The following is a 16,775-nucleotide window of genomic DNA, read 5'->3' on the forward strand; positions in this document are numbered from 1 at the left end:
GACTTATTGACAGACTGTTTTAACCTGATTATCCCCTCCAGGAGCCTGTCCCCCAATCAGGTTTTTGTCCACGTGCTTATCTACCTATCAGGCTGCTGTTGTTCACAGAGTGGCGGGATCCTTTCAGGGTGGTGTAAAATCCCTTTAAGGATGATTTCCTCTTAGAGCAGGGGTGGAGGGTGGGGGGTGTGGGGTGTGGGGGGTGTGTGAAGCGGATGGTGCTTGTCCCTGCCTGCCTTTCTTCTGACTGTCCTTCATTATCTACATTTTGAAGAGAGTCCAATTCACTGCTGTGATGTTGCAAATAAGATGCTTTTAGCATTCAAGCCTTTTACTAATACACAGAACTTAAATGGAGAGTGTCATTTATGTGTATTTTGGCAAATTGACATTAAATTTTATTTTTTACCTTTCCAATATTAAATAATACAGTGTAATTATAGAATTGAAATGCTTAAAGCTTTATTTCTCCTTCTGTTTTTAATATGCTATGATACTAAGCTAGACTTTAGACATAATATCTGAATATTCTCCTCAATTGATTCTACAAATATTCCACAAACAATGATAAGTCATGTTAAGATTGGAACAACATCTCTTTAGATCAATTTGCTACTAAAATGTGTTCTGTGATAAGAGTAAATCATTCTTAAGATAATAACTATAATTACAAAGCATATTTGAGCCTGCCTTTGGCCCAGGGCGCGATCCTGGAGACCCGGGATCGAATCCCACATCGGGCTCCCGGTGCATGGAGCCTGCTTCTCCCTCTGCCTGTGTCTCAGCCTCTCTCTCTCTCTCTCTCTCTCTCTCTGTGACTATCATAAAAAAAAAAAAAAATAGAAAAAAACAAATTCAAAGCATATTTGAGAAAACAAAAGACTATTCCATTATTTTTCCAAAGTTTGAGTCAAAGCTAAATGTCTTCTGAAACACTAGGCATTTCACCAGAACTCTGCAGGGAATGTCTTCTGCAGTTAGTATCATACTCAAATGACCACTTTCTGATATAGTACTTTAAACTTTTATCCTAAAAATAATTATATTAGCTCAGTTGGTGAATTCCTACTTGTTCTCTTAATCATTCTCTCTCTTAAAAAAAAATTGCACATGTTATTCAAGTATTTAATGAGTGTCTCTGCAGTACAGTTTTACATTAATTGATTTTGACTATTTCTATGACTTGTATGTAGAAACAATATGAAGAAGAAATTAGATTTCTTTTTTTTTAATTAATTAATTTATTTATTTATGATAGTCACAGAGAGAGAGAGAGAGGCAGAGACACAGGCAGAGGGAGAAGCAGGCTCCATGCACCGGGAGCCCGACGTGGGACTCGATCCCGGGTCTCCAGGATCGCGCCCTGGGCCAAAGGCAGGCGCCAAACCGCTGCACCACCCAGGGATCCCAAGAAATTAGATTTCTAATTAAGCAGTCCACAATAAGATTGTTTCCTGGATGTGAATTAGTTTTAAGGGCATTTATAAAGAGATGTTTGAGGAATATTTGTGTCCAATCCTCACTAGTCAGGGAATTATTTAGCAAAGTTCTGGCACAATTCCTGTACTATGTGTGGGACCTAGGAAATTTAACAAAATCCCCTACCCCTGGACAAGCAGAGCAGGACTGACTCTATTTTGGGCTGCACCCGCCTTGTGCTGACCTGCTTATTACTTAGGGCCTGCCCCACCCTAGTCAAGCCCAGGGCACACCTTCATCGGAAATCCAGCTCCCTGATAGGCCAGTTCAAATGGATACTTTAAGGTAAAATGTAATTCAATCGGCCACCTGCGAGTGGACCAGCATGACTGTGCAACTTTCTGCGTATCCCATTGGCCACTGGCCCCTATAAAGTTGCTAAGCCTCTTAGTCTCAGGGTCCAAGTCCCTGTTCCACTGTGTCGGGTACACTTGGACCCAGGCTCGAGCTTGTAAATAAACCCTCGTGTGTTTGCATCGGTGTTGGCTCCTTGGTGATTTCTCGGATTCACGATCTTGGGCACAAGACCATGAGCAAGCAAATTGTGGCTTTGTTTACTTGTTTGTTTTTGGAGGCTGTTAACAACTAAGTGGGTGTATGTATGCATGGTTTAGCCCTGAGGAGTAATTCCAATCAAAGAATTTCAGAAGAGATAATCAAGGTCAATGGTGCATATCTACTGTGAAAGGAAATTTCAAGCAGGTGGGAACTTCCTAACACTTCAACTTGAGGACTAGGCTACTTTTTAAAACATAGGTTGCTCTGACTATAGTATCCTTTTATTTTATTTTTTTTCAGATTCAAAAAATAGACTATTAAAAATTCTGGAATATTTGGTAGCATTCTGTATGTATCCAGGAATCTAAAAGGAGCTAAAAGTCTTGAGATATATTTATCTCCAATTTTTTTTTTCAATAGCCCGTTATTGGTATCTTCAATTTAATGTTTAGATGTTTCTCATTCCCACCCACTAAAACATCTTGTGTGACCCCTCTGCTCGGCAGGTTTTATTTTATTCTTATTTTCATTTATTTTTTGGGGGGAGGGGCAGGTTTTAAAGTAGAAATAATCTTGAGAAGAAAAGAAGAATAAATGGCAACTGAAGGAGGAATGAATTGGTTTGTTGACAGGAATCATTAAGAACAGCATGAGAGCATTTGGTGATCTGTATATGAAAAGGGGACAAAAGAGTAAATTACAAAATGAGTAGATATAGAAACTGAATTAAAACTTACATACTTTAAAACTTTGCTCCAAGCACTTTTCATCAGTGAATAATTATACCATTAGTGAGCAATTATTTTAAAAAAGGGTTGTAAAATAGATTTTAATACTAGTCAATAAGTTTTTAAATTTAATAGCATATAACTTTTGGATAATGGAAAACATTCTCTTTCTTTCTTTCTTTTTTCTTTCTTTCTTTTCCTTCTTTTTCTTTCTTTCTTTCTTTCTTTCTTTCTTTCTTTCTTTCTTTCTTTCTTTCTTTCTTTCTTTTCTTTCTTCTTTTTATAAGAGAGGGAGAGAGAGAGAGAGAGAGAGAGAGAGAGAGAGAGGAACAGGCACACACATATACAGAGCCCTGAGCCAGGAGCTCAACACTGATCTGAATCTCACAACTCTAAGATCTTGACCTGAACTGAAATCAGGAATCCAATGCTTAACTTACTGAGCCATCTAGGCATGGTGAAAACATTCAATCTTTATTGAATGCTGATTTGTTGATTGAAGGCATTAAAAGTACTGTAATAATCCTATTTTGATTAAATCAAATAACAAATACTTCTAACTAATATCTAATTTCACACTTACAAAAATTATTAAGAACATATAAAATGAAGATATATATTAATATTTAATAGAGTAATACATATTTATATGAATTTCAATTATTTTATTTTTTTATTTTTTTAAATTTTTTTATTTATTTATGATAGTCACAGAGAGAGAGAGAGAGAGGCAGAGACACAAGCAGAGGGAGAAGCAGGCTCCATGCACCGGGAGCCTGATGTGGGATTCAATCCTGGGTCTCCAGGATCGTGCCCTGGGCCAAAGGCAGGCGCCAAACCGCTGCACCACCCAGGGATCCCAATTTCAATTATTTTAAATAGTAGTCACATTTTTATAAAATGTACTTTTGCAAAATTTGCTGACTACAAATTCAATGTCAATTTATTTATTTTAAATATTTTATTTATGTGACAGAGAGAGAGATTGAGCACAAGCAGGATAAATGGCAGGCAGAGGGAGAGGGAGAAGCAGTCTCTCTGCAGATGTGGGGCTCGATCCCAGGACCCCAGGACTCCAGGACCAGGACCTGGGCTAAAGACAGATGCCTAACTGACTGAGTCACCCAGGCACCCCTAAATGTCAGTTTAAACTGCAAATTGTTTTGAGGTACTTATTTGTACATATATATTTGATTTTGGAAATTATTTCTTGTGATCAGATTGACCACCTCCTATTTGTGTTACATAAGGCATGCAAAGAAGCAAAGTACTCAGATTAAGAAATCCTTTATTAGTTCTAACTAATAAAGTGTAACTAGTCTTTATAGAGTCCTTAATATATAATATTATATCACCTGCCTACAGAGATTATCAGATTTTTACCATTAAGTATATGAGCTGTGAGCTTTTCATATGCTTTTCATATGTTAAGATAAATTCATTCTATACCTAGCAAATTCAGTAAAGTTGCAGGATATAAAATCAACACACAAAAACCAATGTCATTTTAATACACTTAAACTTTTGAAAAAACAATTAATAAAAAAAAATCATTACAATAGCCATGGAAAAGAATAATACTTCTGATTAAATTTAAGAGTGAAAAGATTGTACACTGAAAACTACAAAGTAAAAATGACAGAAATTAAAGTAGACATGAGTAAATGGAAAGACAGTTCATGTTCTTGAACTGAAAGATTTAATAGTGTTAAAATATCTTACTTACCCAAAGAAATAAACAAATTCAATATAATCACTATTAAAATCCCAATGACACTTTCTACAGAGAAAGAAAAAAAAGATATCCTAAAATTTATATGAAACCACAAAAGACTCCAAAACTAGATAAAGAAGATGCATGACACTTTCTGATTTCAAAGTGTAATACAAAGCTACAGTAACCAAAACATGATACAGGGCAGGGGGTGAGGATGGAGAAAACAAAAACAAACAGGGTGCCTGGGTGCCTCAGAGAGTCAGCCTTCAGCTCAGGGCATGATCCTGGAGTCCCAGGATTGAGTCCCACATCGGGCTCCCTGCATGCAGCCTGCTCCTCCCTCTGCCTATGTCTTTGCCCCTCCCTCTCTCTGTGTCTCTCATGAATAAATAAATAAATTCTTAAAAAAAAAGAATGAAAAAAATCCCAAAAAACAAAAAGCATTTAGACCAATGAAACAGAATAGAGAGCTCAGAAATAAACCTGCATATAAATAGTCAGTTGATCTTCAATGCGGAAAGGATGATCTCTTTAACAAATGCTGTTCCACATGCAGAACTTCATCTTACACCATTCAAAAATTAATTCCAAATGATTACATTTAAACATATAAGTTGTAAAATGCCTAGAAGAAAATATGGGAAAGTTTCTTGACCTACGTCTTGGCAATAATCTCTTGGACATGACATGTTATTTATACTAAAAGTATAAATAACAAAGGAAAAATCAAAACTATGTTTAGAAAGCTTTTACAGCAAAGAAAATAATTGAGTGCAAATGTAACGTATAAAATGGGAAGAAACATCTGCAAACTATGTATCTTAATAAAGTTTTGATCTAAAATATACAAAGAACTCATGCAAAATAGCAAAAAATTAATCACATTTTTTCTGTTCTAAAAAGTACTTTATTATTATTTTTATTATAGCTGATACACAATGTTACATTAGTTTCAGTTGTACAACATAGTGATTCAACAACTCTATATATTATGCTGTGCTCACCACAATTTAACTACCATTTGTAACCATACAACACTATTACAATACCATTGACTGTATCCCCTCTACTGTACCTTTTATCTTCATGATTTATAAATTCTATAGCTGGAAGCCTGTGTCTCCCACTGTCCTTTGCTCAATTTGCCCATTGCCTACTACCCCTTCCATGTGGCAACCACTATTTTGTTCCCTATATTTATTGGTCTGATTCTGCTTTTTGTTTATTTGTTTATTCATTTGTTTTAGTTTTTAGATTTCACATATAAGTGAAATAACAGGGTATTTGTCTTTCTTGATTGATTTCACTTAGCATAATACTCTCTAGGTCCTCCATGTTGTCACAAATGGCAAGATCTCATCCTTCCAGATGGCTGAGTAATATTCCATTATATATATGTATACCACATATGCTTGATTTTATTCATCTATTGATAGACACTTGAGTTGCTTCTATATCTTTTCTATTCTAAATGATGCTACAGTAAACATAGAGGTACACATATCCTGTTTGAATTGCTGTTTTTTTCTTTGGGCAAATACCCAGTTGTGGAATAATTGAATCATATGATATTTCTATTTTTAATTATTTTGAGGAAACTCAATGCTAGTTTTTCAGTGGGTATACCAATTTACAATCTCACCAACAGTTCATGAGCTTTCCTTTTTCTCCAGTCTCACTAAATACTTATTATATCTTGTCTTTTTTATTTTGGCCATTCTGACAAGCATGAGGTACTATCTCATTATGGCTTTGATTTGCATTTCCCTTATGATTAGTCATGTTTATTATCCATTCATGAGTCCACTGGCCTTCTGCATGTTTCAAACAATCCTATTTATAAATGGACAAAGAAATTGAATAGATATTCTTCCAAAGAAGATATACAAATGTTTTTAACAGGTAAATAGGTATATGAAAAGATGCTTAATGTCACTAAACAGGGATATGCAAATCAAAACCACAATGAGATATATTACATTGCACTTATTAGTATGGTTACTCTTAAAAAAAAAAAGAAACACTGTTGGCAAGGATGTGGAAAAATTGAAATCTTTGTACATATTTGGTAGGAATGTTAATTGGCACAGCTGCTATCAAAGATAGTATGGGTACCCCTGAAAAAAAGGCCTAAAGTAGAACTAATGTGCATTGAGCAATCCCACATTGGGGTACATATCAAAAATACTGACATTAGAGTTTCAAAGAAATACCTATATTCTCATGTTCATTGCAGTATTATTTGCAATAGCTAAAATATAGAAATTTCACTGTGGTATATACATATAATGAAAAAAATTTTCAGCCTTAAAAAATGAAGAAAATTTTTCTGCATATGAAAACATGAATGAAACTTGAGGACATTACGCTAAGACAGGATAACACAGTCACAGGACAAATACTTCAGAACCCATACAAACCCAACACAGAACCCATACAAACAGAAGGTAGAATAATGGTAGTCAAGGAAGGAAAATTAGAGGTCACTGTTTAATAATAATAAAGTTTCAGATGTATAAGATAACTAAGATCTAAAGATCTGCTATACAACATTGTACCTCTGTTCGGTATTGTAAATGTACTATAATTTGCACTTAAAAAATTGTCATGGAGCACTACTCCAATTAAGTGTTCTTATTACAATTAAAAAATGAAGTATCTTAATAAATGTTTTACTTCCTTGTAGATTAATGCATGAGCTCATAGTTTTCTATGGTTATCATTTTGCTTAAATATTATATTCAATTAGGCTATGATTGAAAGCTAATATCATGCTAACATAGACTTGTTAATAAAATATATGTGACTTTATCTAAACTTATAAAATTTCTCTTTTTGAGTGTCTGGTGACATTGTCACCAGCAGTGCAGATAAATTTGAAATTTCCCCTTATCATTTTTTCTTTTATATTCATCAATTTACAACTTACTCTGATTACTTCTTTCTCTTTTGAATTTTCTTCTTCCTTTTTTTTTTTTCTCACTGGTTATTTTAATTTGATTTTCTTACAGGTGAGTCTCTTTGTTATAATGTACTATAATATAATATGATATAATAAATGTAATATCCACTGTGTATGTATTCTCATACTTTTTTTAAGAGAAAGAGAAAGAAGGAGAGCAGGTATGTATAAGTGGGGGTGGGGGAGAGGTGGCAGAGGGAGAGAGAGAGAGCGAATGTGCTTAGTGCAGAGTCCACACATGGCTCTCTCTTGCCACCCTGAGATCATGATCTGAGCCCAAATCAAAAGTGGGATGCTCAACCAATTGAGCCACCCAAACACCCCTAGGCTCATACTTTTTTGTTGCACCCTTCCAAACATGGCATGAGTTTTATGTCTATCATCATATCTTTTTAATATTCAAACTTTCCAAAGTTTCCCTGCAATCACCTGTTTTCCATCATTTAATATAGCCAGATCAACTTTTCACAAAAAGTATTCCAAAGGAAGTTATTGCATATTAGCAATATGTCCAAAAAATGTCAGTAGGTACATATAATCATAAATATAAAAATGAATAAGCATTTTTATTGCAAAAGCATAATATGTTAATATAGATCATAAAAAATAAAATAGAAGGAAGCAAACAAGTGGTTTTCTCCCAAATAATTTGACTAGAAGAATTCTTTAACTTTAAGGGCACACTACTTGGGAACTGCTGATTTAAATCAACGTACACTGACTTTGTATTCTTTTAACAAATAAACACGTAGTTTTATAATGTTTAGATTTAAATTTACTTTGAATCTCTATGTCCTCCTATGTATGTACATTCGTGTGTGAGTGTGTATGCTACATAAATAAAACAGTACTGCTAACAGAAGAACCTTATAGTCCAATATGAAAGACAGAAAAAACATAATTTATTACTGGGTTAGTATTAACAGATTTGTATACCTATAAATCAGCATAGAAGTGATAACAAAGTTAGGGCAGAATGTCACACATTGTATACAGAAAAGCAGGAGAAAGAATAGTAATTTCCTTATCTTTGACAAACAAAAGGGCCTCCCCCTTGTGACAATAATCTATAATCTGGAAGACCCCTGAGTTAATTCCAAACAGGTTTTTGCAAACCTAAATTTATTTGAGATAACCTCTAGATTATCTAGATATCTGTTGGTAGATCTTTTCATTGTAAAAATTGGAGACAAATCCCTAGAGAGATTTATTTCTATTCCAAAAATTAGATTAAAAATTCAAATTCAGGGGGGAGGGGCAAGATGGCGGAAGAGCAGGGTCCCCAAATCACCTGTCCCCACCAAATTACCTAGATAACCGTCAAACCATCCTGAAAATTTACGAATTCGGCCTGAGATGTAAATAGAGACCAGCTGGAACGCTACAGTGAGAAGAGTCCGCGCTTCTATCAAGGTAGGAAGACGGGGAAAGAGAAATAAAGGAACAAAAGGCCTCCGAGGGGGAGGGGCCCGTGAGGAGCCGGGCTGAGGCCGGGGCGAGTGTCCCCAGGACAGGAGAGCCCCGTCCCCTCCCGGAGGAGCAGGAGCTGCACCAACCTTCCCGGGGGAAAGGGGCCCGCAGGGAGGTGGAGCAGGACCCAGGAGGGGGGGATGCCCTCGGGCTCCCGGGGACACTAACAGACACCTGCGCCCCGGGAGAGTGCTCCGAGCTCCCTAAGGGCTGCAGCGCGCACGGCGGGACCGACCGGAGCAGCTCGGAGGGACTCGGGCGGCGGCTCCACGGAGGGGGCTGCGGGGCGGGAGCGCGAATCCCACAGCGCAGGCCCCGGGGCACAGGGCGCCGGGACACAGCCCAGGATCCGGCCTCCCCCGGGACAGGCAGAGGCCGGGAGGGCCCAGGACAGCGAGGACGCTCCTGCCCTGAGCTGAGCAGATCAGCGGCCCCGCCCCGGAGCCTCCAGGCCCTGCGGACGGAGAACCGAGAGCCCGAGCCCCGTAGTTCCTGCGGAGGCTGAATCCAGGCTTCCAGAGTTGCCATAGCAACTGCGGCTGTTCCTCCCGGGGCCCCACGGGGTAAACAACCCCCGCTGAGCCCGGCAGCAGGCAGGGGCAGAGCAGCTCCCCCAAGTGCTAACACCTGAGAATCAGCACAACAGGCCCCTCCCCCAGAAGACCAGCTGGACGGACCAGTTCCAGGGGAAGTCAAGGGACTTAAAGTCTACAGAATCAGAAGATACTCCCCCGTGTTTTTTTTCCTTTTTTTTTCTTTTTGATTTCTGATTGCTTCCCCCCCCCCCTTTTTTTCACCTTTCTTTCTTTTTCTTTCTCTTTTTCTTCTTTTTTTTCCTTTTTTTCCCTTTTTCTTTTTTTCTTTTTCTCTTTTCTTTCCTTCTCTCTCTCTTTTTTTCTCCTTTTCCCAATACAACTTGTTTTTGGCCACTCTGCACTGAGCAAAATGACTAGAAAGAAAACATCACCTCAAAAGAAAGAATCAGAAACAGCCCTCTCTCCCACAGAGTTACAAAATCTGGATTACACTTCAATGTCAGAAAGCCAATTCAGAAGCACTATTATACAGCTACTGGTGGCTCTAGAAAAAAGCATTAAGGACTCACGAGACTTCATGACTACAGAAATTAGATCCAATCAGGCAGAAATTAAAAACCAATTGAATGAGATGCAATCCAAACTAGAAGTCCTAATGATGAGGGTTAACGAGGTGGAAGAACGAGTGAGTGACATAGAAGACAAGTTGATGGCAAAGAAGGAAACTGAGGAAAAAAGAGACAAACAATTAAAAGACCATGAAGATAGATTAAGGGAAATAAACGACAGCCTGAGGAAGAAAAACCTACGTTTAATTGGGCTTCCTGAGGGCGCCGAAAGGGCCAGAGGGCCAGAATATGTATTTGAACAAATCCTAGCTGAAAACTTTCCTAATCTGGGAAGGGAAACAGGCATTCAGATCCAGGAAAGAGAGAGAACCCCCCCCTAAAATCAATAAAAACCGTTCAACACCTCGACATTTAATAGTTAAGCTTGCAAATTCCAAAGATAAAGAGAAGATCCTTAAAGCAGCAAGAGACAAAAAATCCCTGACTATTATGGGGAGGATTATTAGGGGAACAGCAGACCTCTCCACAGAGACGTGGCAGGCCAGAAAGGGCTGGCAGGATATATTCAGGGTCCTAAATGAGAAGAACATGCAACCAAGAATACTCTATCCAGCAAGGCTCTCATTCCAAAAAGAGCTTCCAAAACAGGCAGGAACTGAAAGAATATGTGACCTCCAAACCAGCTCTGCAAGAAATTTTAAGGGGGACTCTTAAAATTCCCCTTTAAGAAGTTCAGTGGAACAATCCACAAAAACAAGGACTGAATAGATACCCTGATGACACTAAACTCATATCTGTCAATAGTAACTCCGAACGTGAACGGGCTTAATGACCCCATCAAAAGGCACAGGGTTTCAGACTGGATAAAAAAACAGGACCCATCTATTTGCTGTCTACAAGAGACTCATTTTAGACAGAAGGACACCTACAACCTGAAAATAAAAGGTTGGAGAACCATTTGCCATTCAAATGGTTCTCAAAAGAAAGCAGGGGTAGCCATCCTTATATCAGATAAACTAAAATTCACTCCGAAGACAGTAGTGAGAGACGAAGAGGGACACTATATCATACTTAAAGGATCTATCCAAGAAGAGGACTTAACAATACACAATATATATGCCCCGAATGTGGGAGCTGCCAAATACATGAACCAATTCATAACCAAAGTGAAGAAATACTTAGATAATAATACACTTATACTTGGTGACTTCAATCTAGCTATTTCTATACTCGATAGGTCTTCTAAGCACAACATCTCCAAAGAAACGAGAGCTTTAAATGATACTCTGGACCAGATGAATTTCACAGATATCTACAGAACTTTAAATCCAAACGCAACTGAATACACATTCTTCTCAAGTGCACATGGAACTTTCTCCAGAATAGACCACATACTGGGTCGCAAATCGGGTCTGAACCGATACCAAAAGATTGGGATCATCCCCTGCATATTCTCAGACCATAACGCCTTGAAATTAGAACTAAAGCACAACAAGAAGTTTGGAAGGACCTCAAACACGTGGAGGTTAAGGACCATCTTGCTAAAAGATGAAAGGGTCAACCAGGAAATTAAGGAAGAATTAAAAAGATTATGGAAACTAATGAGAATGAAGATACAACCGTTCAAAATCTTTGGGATGCAGCAAATGCAGTCCTAAGGGGGAAATACATCGCAATACAAGCATCCATTCAAAAACTGGAAAGAACTCAAATACAAAAGCTAACCTTACACATAAAGGAGCTAGAGAAGAAGCAGCAAATCGACCCGACGCCCAGCAGAAGAAGAGAGTTAATAAAGAATCGAGCAGCACTCAACGAAATGGAGATCAGAACTGTGGAACAGATCAACAGAAGGAGGAGTTGGTTCTTTGAAAGAATTAAGACAGATAAACCATTAGCCAGCCTTATTAAAAAGAAGAGAGAGAAGACTCAAATTAATAAAATCATGAATGAGAAAGGAAAGATCACTACCAACACCAAGGAAATAGAAACGATTTTAAAAACATATTATGAACAGCTCTACGCCAATAAATTAGGCAATCTAGAAGAAATGGACGCATTCCTGGAAAGTCACAAACTACCAAAACTGGAACAGGAAGACATAGAAAACCTGAACAGGCCAATAACCAGGGAGGAAATTGAAGCAGTCATCAAAAACCTCCCAAGACACAAGAGCCCAGGGTCAGGTGGCTTCCCAGGGGAATTCTATCAAACGTTTAAAGAAGAAATCATATCTATTCTACTAAAGCTGTTTGGAAAGATAGAAAGAGATGGAGTACTTCCAAATTCATTCTATGAGGCCAGCATCACCTTAAATCCAAAACCAGACAAAGACCCCACCAAAAAGGAGAATTACAGACCAATATCCCTGATGAACACGGATGCAAAAATTCTCAACAAGATACTAGCCAATAGGATCCAACAGTACATTAAGAAAATTATTCACCATGACCAAGTAGGATTTATCCCCGGGACACAAAGCTGGTTCAACACTCGTAAAACAATCAATGTGATTCATTGTATCAGCAAGAGAAAAACCAAGAACCATATGATCCTCTCATTAGATGCAGAGAAAGCATTTGACAAAATACAGCATCCATTCCTGATCAAAACTCTTCAGAGTGTAGGGATAGAGGGAACTTTCCTCAACATCTTAAAAGCCATCTACGAAAAGCCCACAGCAAATATCATTCTCAATGGGGAAGCACTGGGAGCCTTTCCCCTAAGATCAGGAACAAGACAGGGATGTCCACTCTCACCACTGCTATTCAACATAGTATTGGAAGTCCTAGCCTCAGCAATCAGACAACAAAAAGACATTAAAGGCATTTGAATTGCCAAAGAAGAAGTCAAACTCTCCCTCTTCGCCGATGACATGATACTCTACATAGAGAACCCAAAAGCCTCCACCCCAAGATTGCTAGAACTCATACAGCAATTTGGTAGCATGGCAGGATACAAAATCAATGCCTAGAAAACAATGGCATTCCTATACACTAACAATGAGACTGAAGAAAGAGAAATTAAGGAGTCAATCCCATTTACAATTGCACCCAAAAGCATAAGATACCTAGGAATAAACCTAACCAAAGAGGTAAAGGATCTATACCCTAAAAACTACAGAACATTTCTGAAAGAAATGGAGGAAGACACAAAGAGATGGAAAAATATTCCATGCTCATGGATTGGAAGAATTAATATTGTGAAAATGTCAATGTTACCCAGGGCAATTTACATGTTTAATGCAATCCCTATCAAAATACCATGGACTTTCTTCAGAGACTTAGAACAAATTATTTTAAGATTTGTGTGGAATCAGAAAAGACCCTGAATAGTCAGGGGAATTTTAAAAAAGAAAACTATATCTGGGGTCATCACAATGCCAGATTTCAGGTTGTACTACAAAGCTGTGGTCATCAAGACAGTGTGGTACTGGCACAAAAACAGACACATAGATCAATGGAACAGAATAGAGAACCCAGAAGTGGACCCTGAACTTTATGGTCAACTAATATTCGATAAAGGAGGAAAGACTATCCCCTGGAAGAAAGACCGTCTCTTCAATAAATGGTGCTGGGAAAATTGGACATCCATATGCAGAAGAATGAAACTAGACCTCTCTCTTGCACCATACACAAAGATAAAGTCAAAATGGATGAAAGATCTAAATGTGAGACAAGAATCCATCAAAATCCTAGAGGAGAACACAGGCAACACCCTTTTTGAACTTGGCCACAGTAACTTCTTGCAAGATACATCCACGAAGGCAAAAGAGACAAAAGCAAAAATGAACTATTGGGTCTTCATCAAGATAAGAAGCTTCTGCACAGCAAAGGATACAGTCAACAAAACTAAAAGACAACCTACAGAATGGGAAGAGATATTTGCAAATGGCATATCATTTAAAGGGCTAGTTTCCAAGATCTATAAAGAACTTATTAAACTCAACAGCAAAGGAAAAAACAATCCAATCATGAAATGGGCAAAAGACATGAAGAGAAATCTCACAGAGGAAGACATAGACATGGCCAACACGCACATGAGAAAATGCTCTGCATCACTTGCCATCAGGGAAATACAAATCAAAACCACAATGAGATACCACCTCACACCAGTGAGAATGGGGAGAATTGAAAAGGCAGGAAACCACAAATGTTGGAGAGGATGCGGAGAAAAGGGAACCCTCTTACACTTTTGGTGGGAATGTGAACTGGTGCAGTCACTCTGGAAAACTGTGTGGAGGTTCCTCAAAGAGTTAAAAATAGACCTGCCCTACGACCCAGCAATTACACTGTTGGGGATTTACCCCAAAGATTCAGATGCAATGAAATGCGGGGATACCTGCACCCCGATGTTTATAGCAGCAATGTCCACAATAGCCAAACTGTGGAAGGAGCCTCGGTGTCCATCGAAAGATGAATGGATAAAGAAGATGTGGTTTATGTATACAATGGAATATTACTCAGCCATTAGAAATGACAAATACCTGCCATTTGCTTCAACGTGGATGGAACTGGAGGGTATTATGCTGAGTGAAGTAAGTCAATCGGAGAAGGACAAACATTATATGTTCTCATTCATTTGGGGAATATAAATAATAGTGAAAGGGAATATAAGGGAAAGGAGAAGAAATGTGTGGGAAATATCAGAAAGGGAGACAGAACATAAAGACTCCTAACTCTTGGAAACGAACTAGAGGTGGTGGTAGGGGAGGAGGGCGGGGGGGGGTGAGGGTGAATGGGTGATGAGTACTGAGGGGGGCAATTGACGGAATGAGCACTGGGTGTTATTTTGTATGTTGGTAAATTGAACACCAATGAAAAATAAATTTATTAAAAAAATAAATAAATAAAGTAAATCCCATGAAAGCTCTAGAGTAAAAATTGCTCCAAAATCTCAAAGTATAATACAAATGAACAGTAAATCACTGTTACATTAATAGTGATATACTATATTTCTCATAATATTGGATTATTGTATAAAGTATTAGATAGATAAGAGATTAATTCAATAAAATTCATCATATATTTTAGATTAAAATTCCACATTGCATTATCACTTGTTTCTTAGACTGAATGAAATTATCCAATGCACTAAATATTAAACTGAATCCATAAGACATTATATTGGGCTAAAGAAACTAAGTAATATTCATGCTTCCTATGCTAAATGAGCTGTTCTCTATAAATTAATTAATATTAGAATGTACCAATTGTAAATACATTTACTTTGCTGATGATACAAACTTGAAGAAGCATTGGAGCAAGAAACAAGCAGCTAGTAAAATTTAAAAGAATTGTAATTTTATCTGCTGTGTAACTGCTGACACAAGATATTACACATGCTTAGAATTGTGATTATAAGGCTGTTAGCACATCCACAAAATTTGGGGCAGTTTCAAATTTAGAGGAAAAAAAAGATTTGAGGCCATTCACTTCTCAGGAGGTGAAGAAAAGGAGGAAAATTGAGGAACCTTTTGAATGAATACATCAATTAGAAACCTAATTTCTCATTTGATTAGAGTCACAGAGGTGACTAACTTGACTGAGAAGCTGTCATGTATTAGAAGTGACACAAATGTTATTTGTCAAGAAGTATATAACAATAACAAATAAATGAATTTTAAAAAATATAAGCTAATCCCAAATTGTACAGCTCTTCTTAGATTTTTATACTCTCCATTCATCCTGCCATCTTAAGAATTGATATTGTGGGGGGTCAATGGCAGGCTGCTCCAAGATTATGGCATAAATACTCTTTTGAGTTAAAAAATAATCAAAATCTGGCAGGCTCAGGAAAAGCTCTTTACCTCCCTCTCAACTGCCTAGAAATAATTTAGAGGGAGGATCACTCCAGGAAGAGAGCTATCAACCATCGATAACTACAGTGTGATATGAACTGTGTACGGTAGACAGAGAGGATTCTAGCAAGGCCTGTTTGATCAGCATCCTATCTTTGTCCCATTCTCTCTGAGTGACCCAACAAACATTTGTTTGCTAAACATTTACTCTTTTTCATTCTTCCGGAGGACTACATTCCTTTCCTTTGTAGTCTCAGACCACTACCCCCTTTTTCTTAGTTCAAGATGACATATGTACCTCATTTTGCTTGACTATCTTTGGATTGTCTGTGTGAGTTTCCTATGTGTATGCAATTGAATTTGATTTTTCTCCTTTTAATCTGTCTCATGTCAATCTGATTCTTAGTCTGGCTAGAAGGACTTGAAGGTGACAGTAATTCTTGCTCTCTGACAATATATAGGTTGGACTTTTTTTTTTTAAGGTTGGAATTCTTTAGTAATGCTATAAGTGATATATAGCTCCATGAAATTACAGAGGATAATGGAGCACTGACAGTGATCAAGTCTGACACTTCATGTTAGTATATTTGGATGAAATGTCATACAAGTGACTGAGTGTAAATGACCATGAGAAGAAAAGCAGAATGACTACTCACTCACAAACATGAGGCATTTTTAAAATGTTCATTGCCATTTAATTAACACCAAATATCATTTTTTTCCTCCAAACTATTCATATTTATGAATTAATCTGATTACATCCACTGTCTTTACACTATTTTATTTACAATTATGATATATAAATATTTGGCATATTTATTACACTTCCTTTTCTCCTTTGAGTTGTATATTAGTTAATACACTCATTAAGAATTCTCCTTTGACCCATTAGCTGTCAGAATGTGAAGAGTTTGATTTCTGATCCTGTTGGGAACAAGACCCAATTTACATTGCAGTTAACCTTTTCTGCATGTCTTCAATAAAACAAAACATAATAAAACAAAACAAAAAGATGT

This window comes from Nyctereutes procyonoides, unplaced genomic scaffold, assembly GCF_905146905.1.
Source record: "Nyctereutes procyonoides isolate TBG_1078 unplaced genomic scaffold, NYPRO_anot_genome, whole genome shotgun sequence".
NCBI classification, from domain to species: Eukaryota; Metazoa; Chordata; class Mammalia; order Carnivora; family Canidae; genus Nyctereutes; species Nyctereutes procyonoides.